Below are 12,456 nucleotides of genomic sequence, written 5' to 3'. Positions count from 1 at the left end.
CCCTTAGCACTGTGCAGACATCTCTGTTATACGAGCAGTCACCACATGTCACAGTGATTCGTTTACGAGTGCTTCCCCTCCATTATCTAGTCTATGAGATCTGCCAAAAGAGACTATGTGATATTTACCTTAGATTCTCCCTCACCAGTGTCCAGCACAGCACCTGGCACATATCAAGTTAGCAATTAATTATAGTTAGTTTAAGGTTGGCCTTAAAACTTTCCTTTAGAAAGGACTTCCCAGACCTGAGTCATTATCCAGATCACCTGGAAATCCAAATCTAAGTGCTCCAATTCAGTAGGTCAGAGACTAGGAAACCTGTATTTTCAAAATCTTCTCAAATGAAAACTGATATAACTAGTGAAGAGAATTTAGAAATAACTAGTAAAATTTTGTATAGACTTATCCTTTGACCTAGCTAGCAATCCTGTGTCTAGGGATCTATTTCTAAAAAGGACTAGCAAAAAATGCAATGTTATGTGAATGTACAAGGCATAAAACAGTGAAGATACTCACTTTTGTGTAAGAAGTGGGAAAAATATAGACACATGTTAGCTAATATTCTCTAAAAGAAATAATGGAAGAATAAGCTAAAGACTAATTAAAAGTTGTTTCTTACTGAGGAGGGAGAAAATGGGACACAGGAACAAATGTGCAATCAAGCTCTTTCTCGATGTATTTATTTTATAGTTTGACTTTGGAGGTGCATAAATGTTTTACATTAATTTAAAAATCAAACAAAAAGGGAAAACAAAGCAACTTACAAAAATAATAAATGGAAATTAAAGAAACTATATATCAACCAATGGTTAACAAGCTAAAGTTTTTCTTTATAGAAGAATTATAAACACATAAGTAAGTGTTTTAAGTCAGTAAGTTGACATTACATCCTTAAAAGGGATTACATATCAGGAACAACACACACGCCTGTCAAATGTATAAAATCTTAAACTATATTCACTTGTCCTCTTGTAAGTAGAACTAGTAGTTTCTACTACTAGTATATTCACTTGTCCTCTTGTAAGTTTGAACTAGTCAACATAAAAATATCAATGTTAAAAGTATTTAAAAAGTCAATTTTCAGGATAAGAGGTAAGAGATATACAAAAAATTTTAAGTTAACATCTGTAATCTTTGATTCAGAAAATCAGTATGAATTTGTACTTTAATATATTTTTTTCTAAATGACCTATTTTTTAGCTTTGTTAACTGCAAAGTTCTAGGAGAACAATGAATACTCTTAAAGGACAAGTAATACAAATAATGCATAAATAATGCACAAATCTTTTTGAAGAAATGGTTGATTTAAGACATTTGGTAGAAAAGGTACAAGATGAGCCCGACCTTCTTATTGTGCCTGTAGAGACTACCATGTAAGTGAGATTAAATGAGCTCAATAAGAACCATGGCAGCAATAGGTTTAAACACATGTAATATCTAAAAATCCATGATTTCACACGAATATTCACACAATCTTTGGTTATCTTTGTTGGATGCAAGAGTCATCGTTCTGAAAATTGTTGTAAAATACAAAAAGGGAAAGAATTAAATATGCATCCCACCTTTCCTATATGTACTCTGTATTAGGATAATCAAATAGTTTATAAAGGATAAGTCAACTTTATAAAAGACTCACAGCTAGTTGATGCAAAAGGAATAATAGAATTAAAAAATAATACTGTAGAATACTCTTCAGGATGATGATCCAGTTTTTATCATGTCAATAGCATGGTGTTGGTGGGAGGGCGGTGGAGGGGAATTCCTCTTTAAATGAAGCTTCAGAAATACAAGAAAATGCAAACAACTTGTTCAAATTTTGATTCAAATAAACTGTTCATGGAAATGGGATATGGACTAGACAGAATATATTATTTTTCTTTGATGTAATAATGTAGTTTTTCAGATTTTTTTTTTTTAGAAAAAGATGTGCAATGACATGATGGCAAGGGCTTACTTTAAAATGTCACAGAGAAAGAGCAAGGAAGGAAGGAAGGAAAGGAAAAAGGAAAAAAGGGGGGGGAAGAAATGACAAAGAAAAAATTTTAAGGAATATATGTGCACCTAAGAACACAACATCAAACTACATGAGGCAAAAACTAACAGAACTGCAAGGAGAAAGATATGAGTCCACCATCGTAGCTAGAGACTTTAACATCCCTCTATCAGAAATAGACATATCCACCAACCAGAAAATCAGTAAGGGCGTAGTTGACCTCAACAACACCATCAATCAACTGGATATTGTTGACACTTACAGACCACAACCAGAGGCAGAAAAGTGCACATTCTTTTGAAGCTTACATGGAACATTTACCCAGATAGACCACACTCTGGGCCATAAAATACACCTGAACAAATCTAAAAGATTGGAAGTCCTACAGTATTTTTTCTCAGACTATAATGAAATTAACTTAGAGAAAAATAGAGTGATAAATAGAAAACTAAAAATACATGGATATTAAATAATGCACTTCTAAATAACTTATGCATGAAAGAAAAGATCTCAAGAGAAATTTTAAAATATTTTTAAATAAAGAAAAATGAAAACACAACTTGTTAAAAATTGTGGGTTACAACAAAAGCAGTGCTTTAAAATGTATAGCATTGAAAGTACTTATTAGAAAAGAAGAAAGATCAATATATATAGAAGTCAATATCTACCCTTCTACCTTAGGAAATCAGAAGAAAAGACAAGCAAAGTAAATTCAAAATGAGCTGAAGAAAATAAATATTGAGAATTACAGCAGAAATCTATAAAGGTGAAAACAAGAAATCATTACATAAAGTCAACAAAACCAAAAGCTGATTCATTGTAAAGAGCAATAAAATTAATAAGCCTCTAATCAAGATAACTAGGGGAAAAGAGAAAGCATACAATTATCAAGATCAGATGTAAAAGATAGGACACAGATTTCCGGCCAAGATGGAGGCATAGATAGACATGCTGTGCCTCCTCGCACAGCCAAAAGATAGACAACAACAATTTAAAAACAAAAAACACCCAGAACTGACAGAAAATTGAACTGTATGAAAGTCCAACAACCAAGGAGATAAAGAAGAAACATTCATCCAGACCTGTAGGAGGGGCGGAGACAGGCAGCCAGGCAGAGAGGACTCGAGGCAAGGTGGCGGCTGGTGGACCCAGCGAGGTGGCGGATTGTAGAGTGGGGTGGACAAAGCTGCAGCTGGCCAGCGAGGCAGCAGCTGGTGGTCAGAGTGACAAACCTCGCAACCCAGAGTTCCAGCACAGGGAAATAAAGCCTCAAACCACTGATTGAAAACACCTGTGGAGGCTGAAGCAGCAGCAGGAGAAACTCCCAGCCTCACAGGAGAGTTTGTTGGAGAGACCCACTGGGTCCTAGAACATACACAAACCCACCCACTCAGGAAGCAGCAGAGGGAGTAACTGAAAATTGGCAGAGAGTGGAACAAGTGCCATTACTCTCTATAGGACCCCTCCCCTACACACAGTGTCACAGTGCAGTGAGGAGTGTTGCCCCACCCTGGTGAACACCTAAGGCTCCACTCCTTTATGTAACAGGCACGCCAAGATTAAAAAAAAAAAAAAATGGCCCAAATGAAAGAACAGATCAAAGCTCCAGAAAAAATACAACTAAGTGATGAAGAGATAGCCAGCCTATCAGATGCACAGTTTACAAAACACCGGTAGTAGGGAAGTTCACAGAATTGGTTGAATTTGGTTACCAATCAGATAAAAAAAATGAAGGCTATGCTAAGAAAAACAAAGGAAAATGTACAGGGAACCAATAGTGATGCGAAGGAAACTGGAACTCAAATCAACGGTGTGGACCAGAAGGAAGAAAGAAACATCCAACCAGAAAAGAATGAAGAAACAAGAATTCAAAAAAAGGAGAAGAGGCTTAGGAACCTCCAGGACATCTTGAAACGTTCCAACATCTGAATTATAGGGGTGCCAGAAGGAAAAAAGGAAGAACAAAAAATTGAAAACTTATTTGAACAAATAATGAAGGAGAACTTCCCCAATCTGGCAAAGGAAATAGACTTCCAGGAAGTCCAGGATGCTCAGAGAGTCCCAAAGAAATTAGATCCAAGGAGGAACACACCAAGGCACATCATAATTACATTCCCCAAGATGAAACAGAAGGAGAGAATCTTAGAAGCAGCAAGAAAAAAGGACACAGTTACCTACAAAGGAGTTCCCATATGACTGTCAGCTGATTTCTCAAAAGAGACCTTACAGATAAGAAGGGACTGGAAAGAAGTATTCCAAGTCATGAAAGGCAAGGACCTACATCCAACATGACTCTATCCAGAAAAGCTTTCATTTAGAATGGAAGGGCAGATAAAGTGCTTCTCAGATAAGATCAAGTTAAAGGAGTTCATCATCACCAAGCCCTTATATGAAATGTTAAAGGGATTGATCTAAGAAAAAGATAAAAAATAGGAACAGTAAAAATGACAGCAAACTCACAGTTATTAACAACCACACCTAAAACAAAAACAAAAGCAAACTAAGCAAATGACTAGAACAGGAACAGAACCACAGAAATGGAGATCACATGAAGGGTTATCAACAGGGGAGTGGGAGGGGGAGAGAGGGGGGAAAGGTACAGAGAATAAGTAGCATAAATGGTAGGAAGAAAATAGACAGGGGGAGGGTAAGAATAGTATAGGAAATGTAGAAGCCAAAGAACTTATAAGTATGACCCATGGACATGAACTATAGGGGGGGAATGTGGGATGGAGGGGGTGTGTGGGAGGGAGGGGGTGTGCAGGATGGAGGGAAGTGAAGGGGGGGAAATGGGACAACTGTAATAGCATAATCAATAAAATATATATTTTTAAAGATAAAAAATAAAAGATAGGACATCATTTTAGGTCCTATAGACAGTAAAGGAATATTAAAGGAATAATATGCCCACAAATCTGATAACCTAGATGAAATGAAAAAGCCATTTTTCAAAACACATACAAGAAAAAATAAAGCAATCAGAATAGGCCTATATCTGTTAAACATATTGAATCAATACTCAATAACCTTCCAAAACAGAAAGCAATAGTCCCAGATGGGTTCACTGGTGAATTCTACCAAACCTTTAAGGAAGAAATTTTACCAATTCTTTATAACCTCTTTCAAAGGACAGAAGTCCAGGGAATACTTCTGAATTCATTCTATGAGGACAGCATTACCCTACTACCAAAGCCAAACAAAGATATGACAAGAAAAGAAGACTAAGTAGAATCCAACAATGTATAAAAAGAATTATACCACAAAACCAAGTGGGAACTATCCCACATATGCAAGGCTAGTTAAACACTCAAAACCCAATTACTGTAATTTATTATATCAACAGGCTAAAAAATAAAAATCACATGATTATATCAATAGACACAGAAATAGCATTTGACAAAATTCAACACTCATTTATTATAAAAAACTATCAGCAAACTAGGGTTAGAGAGTAACTTTCTCAACTTAATAAAGAATAACAACAAAAAATCAACAGTGACCATCATACTTACCACTGAGACACTAAAATCATTCCCTTAAGATTGGGACCAAGACCACTATGTCGCTTCTCACTGTGCTTTTTGACCATTATATTGGAAGTCCTAGCTAATGCAATAAGACAAGAAAGAAAAGAAAGGCATACACATTGAGAACAAAGAAAGAAAATTGTATTTGTTCACATGGGACATGATCATCTATGTAGAAAATTTTAAATTATCAATAAAAAACCTAATAAAGGATTACAGCAAGGTTGCAAGATAAAAGATCAATGTGTAAAGTCAATTGTTTTTCTATTACCAACAATAAACAAGAGGAATTTAATATTAAAAACACAATACCATTTACATCAGCACATCATAAAATGAAATTTGTACACAATCTATATGTGTAAAACTATAAAACTCTCATGAATAATATCAAAAAACAAGTTAATAAATGCAGACCTCTTCCATTTTTATGAACAGGCAGACTCAATATTATCAAGATGTCCATTCATTCCAACTTGATTTATAGATTCAGGCCAATCTTAATCAAAATCTCAACAAATTATTTTATACATACTGACAAACAGACTTTAAATTTTATATAGAGAGGCAAAAGTCAAGAATAGCCAACCTAATATTGAAGAAAATAAACAAAGTTGGAGGATTGACACTACCTGACCTCAAGAACTACTAAAAAGCTACAATAATCAAGACAGTGTGGTACTGAGGTAAGACTAGACAAATAGATCAATGAAACAGAATAGAGAGCCCAGAAATAAACATATGTAAATATAGTCTTTGACAAAGTAACAAAGACAATGTAATAGAGCAGTGGTAGTCTTTTCAAGAAATGCTGCTAGAACAACTGGACATCTACATATATAACTTTCTAAACATAAATTGATTAAATTCTCCAATCAAAATGCATAGAGTGGCTGGATGGATAAAATAACAAGACCCAACTATATGCTTCCTTCAAAAGACTCACTTAAACTTTAAGGAAAAACATAGGTTCAAACTGAAGGGATAAGAAAAGATATTCCATACAAGTTGAAAATCAAAGGGAGCAGGGGTAACTGCATTATATCAGACAAAATAGACTTTAACTCAAATGCCGTAACAAGAGAAAAGTCTTATATAATGATAAAGAGGTCAATTCATTAAGAGGATATAATAGCCATAAACATATATGTACCCAACATTAGCACACTTAACTACATTAAGCAAATACTAACAGATCTGAAGAGAGAAATAGACAACAAATATAATAATAATAGCAAACTTCAATACTCTATTTCAACAATGACATCACCTTCTGATGATATATTATCAATAAGGAGAAACTGGAGTTGAACAAATACTTGGTCCAAATGGACCCAACTGACATACACAGAATACAGATCTAACAACAGCAGAACACACATTCTTCTCTAGCACATGTGAAACATTATCCAGGCTATCACATGTTTGGTCAAACAGAAGTCTTAGCCAATTTCAGAAGACTGACATAATATCAAGTATCTTTTCTGACCAAAATGGTATGAAACTAGAATCAATAGCAGGGGGAAAGCTAAAAAAAAGTTACAAATGTGTGGAAATTAAATAACATACTTTATATAACCAATGTGTCCAAGAAGAAATCAAAAGGGAAATTAAAAAATATCTTGAAACAAACAAAAATAGAAACACGACACATCAGACCTACGGGATGCTGCAAAGCATTTCAAAGTAAGATGTTTGTAGCAGTGAAGCTTACATTAAGAAAAAAGAAGGGTTCAAATAAACTACCTAGCTTTATACCTCAAAGAACTGAAAAATGAAAACAAACTGAGCTCAAACTTAGCAGAAGAAAAATAGCAGATCAGAGCTGAAATAATGAAATAGAGACCAGAAAAAGAATAGAAAAGGACAATAGAAACTAAGAGATTTTTTTTTTAAGTAACAAAACTGACAAATGTTTGGGTAAACTAAGAAAACAGGAGAGAAGATTCAAATAAATGAAATCAGAAATGGAAAAGAAGATATTAAAATTGATATAAATGAAATACAAGGGACTATAGACAAGACTACTAGGAATAATTATACACCAAGAAAAATTGTATACCTGAAAAGAAATGCATAGACTCTTAGAAATATACAACTTACCAGACTGAATCATGAAAGTATAGAAAATCTGAACAGACCAATGATGAGTAAGGAGACTAAATCAGTAACCAGAGAACTCCCAACAAAGAAATGCCCAGGACCAAATTTACCACTGATAAATTTTACCAAACGTTTAAATAAGAATTAACACCAGTTCCTCTCCAATCTTCTGACAACTTGGAAAGAAACACTTCTAAATTCATTTGACAAAGCCAGTATTACCCTGATACCAAAGCCAGAAAAGGACACTAAAGAAAAGAAAACTACAGGAAAGTATCCCTGATGAATATAAATGCAAAAATTCTCAACAAAATACTAGTCAACCAAATTCAAGAGTACATTAAAACAATCACACAGCATGATCAAGTGGGATTTATCCCTGCGATACAAAAGTGATTGAACATAGGCAAAGAAGTAAATGTGATATACCACATTAATAAAGTAAAAGCTAAAGATATATAATCTTCTCAAGAGATGCAGAAAATACAAAACTTTTGACAATGCATAACCTCCTTTCAAGATAAAAACTCTCAACATATTGAGTATAGAAAGACATATCTCAACATTTAAAAAAAAATGGCCCAAATGATAGGCCCACAGCTAACATCATACATACTAGTCAAAAGCTGGAAGTGTTTCACCTAAAAACTGGAATAAGACAAGGGCCCACTCTCACCACTCTTATTCAACATAGTACTGGAAATCCTAGTCAGCAAAATCAAGCAAGGTAATACAAATTAAAAAATACATAAATCAGAAATAGTAAAAATAATTTCATTTGGCATGAAAAACAATAAAATAGGAAAAAATTAACCAAAGACATGAAAAATTTGTACACTGAAAACTAACTAAAAGGCTTTGATAAAAGAAATTAAAGAAGGCACACACAAAAACTGAAAATATATTCCATGTTCCTGGATTGAAAGAATTAATATTGTTAAAATATAATATCACCCAAGGCTATCTACAGATTCAATGCAATCTCTATCAAAATTCCAATGGCATTTTCCACAGGAGTAGAAAAAGACAACCCTAAAATTCATGCAGAGCCACACAAGACCCTAAATTCCTGAAGCGATTTTTAGAAAGAACGAAGTCAGGGACATCACACCTCCTGTGTGGTGGAGGCATACAAACAAACACATAGATAAATGGAACACAATCAAGAGCCTAGACATAAGCCCTCATGTATATGATCAACTATTTGACAGGGGGTAAAAGGAGACTCAGTGGGGAATGGGTAGTTTCTTCAACAACTGGTGCCAGGAGACCAGAAAATCACATGCAGAGGGATGAAATCGGACCCCTATCTTACACCATTTACAAAAATTAAATTGAAATTTATCAAAGACTTAAACATAGAGCTGAAACCATAAAATTCCTAGAAAAAAAAAACATAGGAAAAAAGCTTCTTGACATTGGCTTTTGCAAAAGATAATTACGGAAGCTGATGGAGGGGTGAACTAACCATACTGCGGTAATCGTTTCATAATATATAAGTGTATCAAATCCTTACACTGAACACCTGAAACTGAGAGAATGATAGATGTCAATTATATCTCAACAAAGCTAGACAAATAATAGTAATAAAGTTAAAATTCTTCATTCTCAGTTGTGGCCTTGTGTAAATGAGAAATCCATGATCCATGAAGGTTATCACAGTCTTTTCCCTTCTCCTGACTTAAGATTTCATTTCCCCTTCTCCCCACCCCCATTTTTTATAATCTAAGCTTCTGACCCTACCAGGTTTAAAGAAGTATGATCAAAAAGGAAAAAATAGAAAAAGAAAACTTCTAACTTGATTATAACTAATGTAAGACGACTCCTGCTTTCTGAGCTTAGCAGGTGTTAAAGCTGATTATCTCATTAACACCACCATGGACACACAGTAGTATCCTCAGAGAAAACAAGAGGTATATTTGACCCCAATTTCTATGTTGTGGGAGATGTATCTTCTTTTTTTCTAGTCATTTCCCCCTCAGTCTCATTGTTACTCAGGACAATGCTACTGGGCAGGATTTTTTTTTTAATTACTTTATTGTTGTTCAATTACAGTTGTCTGCATTTTCCCCCTACTACTCCCCTGCACCCCAGCCAAACCCATCTCCCTCCCTTGCTTCCACTCTCCCCTGGTTTTGTCCATGTGTCCTTTATTTAAGAGATAATTAAAAACTATAGGAATAAACGAAATTATCTTAGGATCAAATGTATCTAAGAGAAAAGAGGATAGAAAAGAGTGAAGGATTTAGGAGCCTGCAGGCACTACAAAATTCAGATGTTAAGAATATGAGGAGGAACCAGAAAGGAAAACTTAGAAAGACTGAACACACTGGACCCCAAGGTCCTCTGGAGGGGAAAACACAAAGTTGAGGGGGGGCCATTAGGTGAAATGGTGAAAGGCATAATCTCCCATTTTCAGGTCTTAAACACCCAAGAATGACAATTTAAGGAGGTCAACACATAGAGTTTTGGGTTCAAAGTACACGGTTTCATGACTTGCAAGACAGCAGCTTATTTTCTCAAGGTGTTTTCTCATCTGGGATGCATTAGCTGAGACTATAAAGGCTCAATCTAAGATTTTATAAAGCTAGGGTAAAATTCCTTAATATGCCAGTTAGTTTATTATCATTATTGAAAGAAACAACACTATGTTCATCATAAAGTTTCAAATGCCCTCATCTGTGCATCCCTTGGTACTAGGAGACAAGTCTCACTTTTAAAAATTATAATAATAATTAAAAGAAAAGAAGGGAAAGATTTTCAGGTACTTACCAAACAGAAAGAAAAAAATGTACAGTATTTTTTTTTTTTTACCTGCACTCATCTGTATTCTCTGCAAAGAACATCTGATAGACAAACTTGTTCATTTCCAAAGCTGAGATTCAAGCCTTGACGTACTTTCCAACTAATTCTAACAGTGCTTTCAAAAGATGGACTTTGACATTGCCCATTTAATGAACAAATCCAATCAGCTACCCTATTAGTGAAAATGGAGAACAGACATCTTTGAGAATGTTAACTAATTGCAGAGGGAACTTGAAAAGCAAGGCACTATAGAAGATGTTTTATATTCAATCTCACAACTGGGTATTTTTTAGTAAATTGATGATAGTCTTTTCTTTATCTGATAATAAACTTCCAGCTCAAACTCAGGAGAAAATCCATCACACTGGAACCTCGTTACCTCTCAGCTAAGTCCATGGAAGGAGATTCATGAGAACATAAATGTCTGTTGTCCAAATAACCTCTGTGTAAGGGGAAGCTGAGGCATCACCCTCCTACATGTTATAAGCATTAATTCCTTGTGTGGAATGGCTTTTGGTTCATCTGAGGTGCCTTTGAATACTAATGCTGAGTGAACAGAAACTGCATAATCTTCTCTGTTCCAGTCAATAAAGGAACTCACTGCATTACCGAATCAGAGGGTCAAACACAGATCACTGGAATGGGACATTGGATTATATTCCTCAGTCTTTGCAAAGTCTCAGTCCAAGCATTCCCCTAAATTATAGTACAATCAAAACCAATTGTTTGTATGTTAGTACTGAGGTACCTGAGTGCTATGTGAATAGAAAATTCTACTGACTAACCCTTTATCAGATCTTACTCCCCAGTACACATTACTTTTCCAGGACCTTTTTTAGCTCCTGACTGCTAGTCTCTCCCTTCCCTGCTTGCACAGATCCACATCACTTTGACAGTACCTGTTTACATTTTCCTGTAATGGTCCACTTACAATTCTATTGCTCACAATCTGTAAACTTAATCACTACTGTATTTGCAGAGTACCAGTTAGTCGTACAACATAATGGGTCTCTGTAATTATGTCTAGAATGAATGGTTATGTGAACATAGCCACATCGTGAGGTGTGCAGGGAGCAGTTAGTCCTCCCTGGTGAAGCCTTCCACTTATTTTGCTGGAGACCCTACCAAGGAAGCCTATAAGCTTCTGTTGTTCCTGCTATAGTGGATGTTGTTGGTGTCCTTCCCAGAAGACTTTTACTATTTGGTGTAAACACACACACATACCACTCAACCCCAACCCCAGCTTTGTGAGTGGTAGCTGAGACACTCACAGCTGATGTCTTCACCTGGAGAGATACACCTACCCGTCAATGCAGACCTGACTCATTGCCAAAGGCAAAGGGAAAGCAAGAGAATACACACAGGGTGGGTGTACGGTAAGTGGCGGCAGTCTGGCTTCCTCACCCAGGTGTCTGGGTAGCTAAGGGAAGCAGTGTTCCCACAGCCTTGGAGGGGCCTGATAACTAGTGTTCTCATAGCCTTGACACTGGGTCCAATAAACTGTTCCCATAACATGAAGTGAGCTCAAATACACAGAATTATGTTATGTTATGTAATGTTCTGGCAGTTTTCTGGCTTTGTTCCCCTCTAGTACTTAAACAGGTAGGAGCTCCCTGCTGGGGGTGATGATGATGAGAGACACAAGGGGACAGGTGTCACAATGGGTGCCATGCTGGGGAACAAGGGCCACAACATGAGACATGCAGATAGACACGCAGTTTGCAGTGTGTGTGGCCTGCCCACCCGTGAATAAAGGCATGCCAGACATCCCAATGGCTCCGTGAACATTTTTCCGTCTGCACAAATACCATCAACCTGCCTGTCCTTGAAGGGTAGCAACACAGTGGGCAAAAGTAGGTTTACATTTATGAGCATGCAAAACACAGTTCATTCTTGTGTAATTATTAATTATTGTATCATTTTCCATACAAACAATTGTAACCCTACTTTTCCCCAGCCTGAACAAAAGGGCCAGCCCTCTTAACTCCAGGTGGGACAAATTCTGCGGTACCATAGGAGTGCTAGAGC

The sequence above is a fragment of the Desmodus rotundus genome, chromosome 5 (genome assembly GCF_022682495.2).
Source record: "Desmodus rotundus isolate HL8 chromosome 5, HLdesRot8A.1, whole genome shotgun sequence".
NCBI lineage: Eukaryota > Metazoa > Chordata > Mammalia > Chiroptera > Phyllostomidae > Desmodus > Desmodus rotundus.
Note: the sequence above shows the minus strand (reverse complement) of the source record.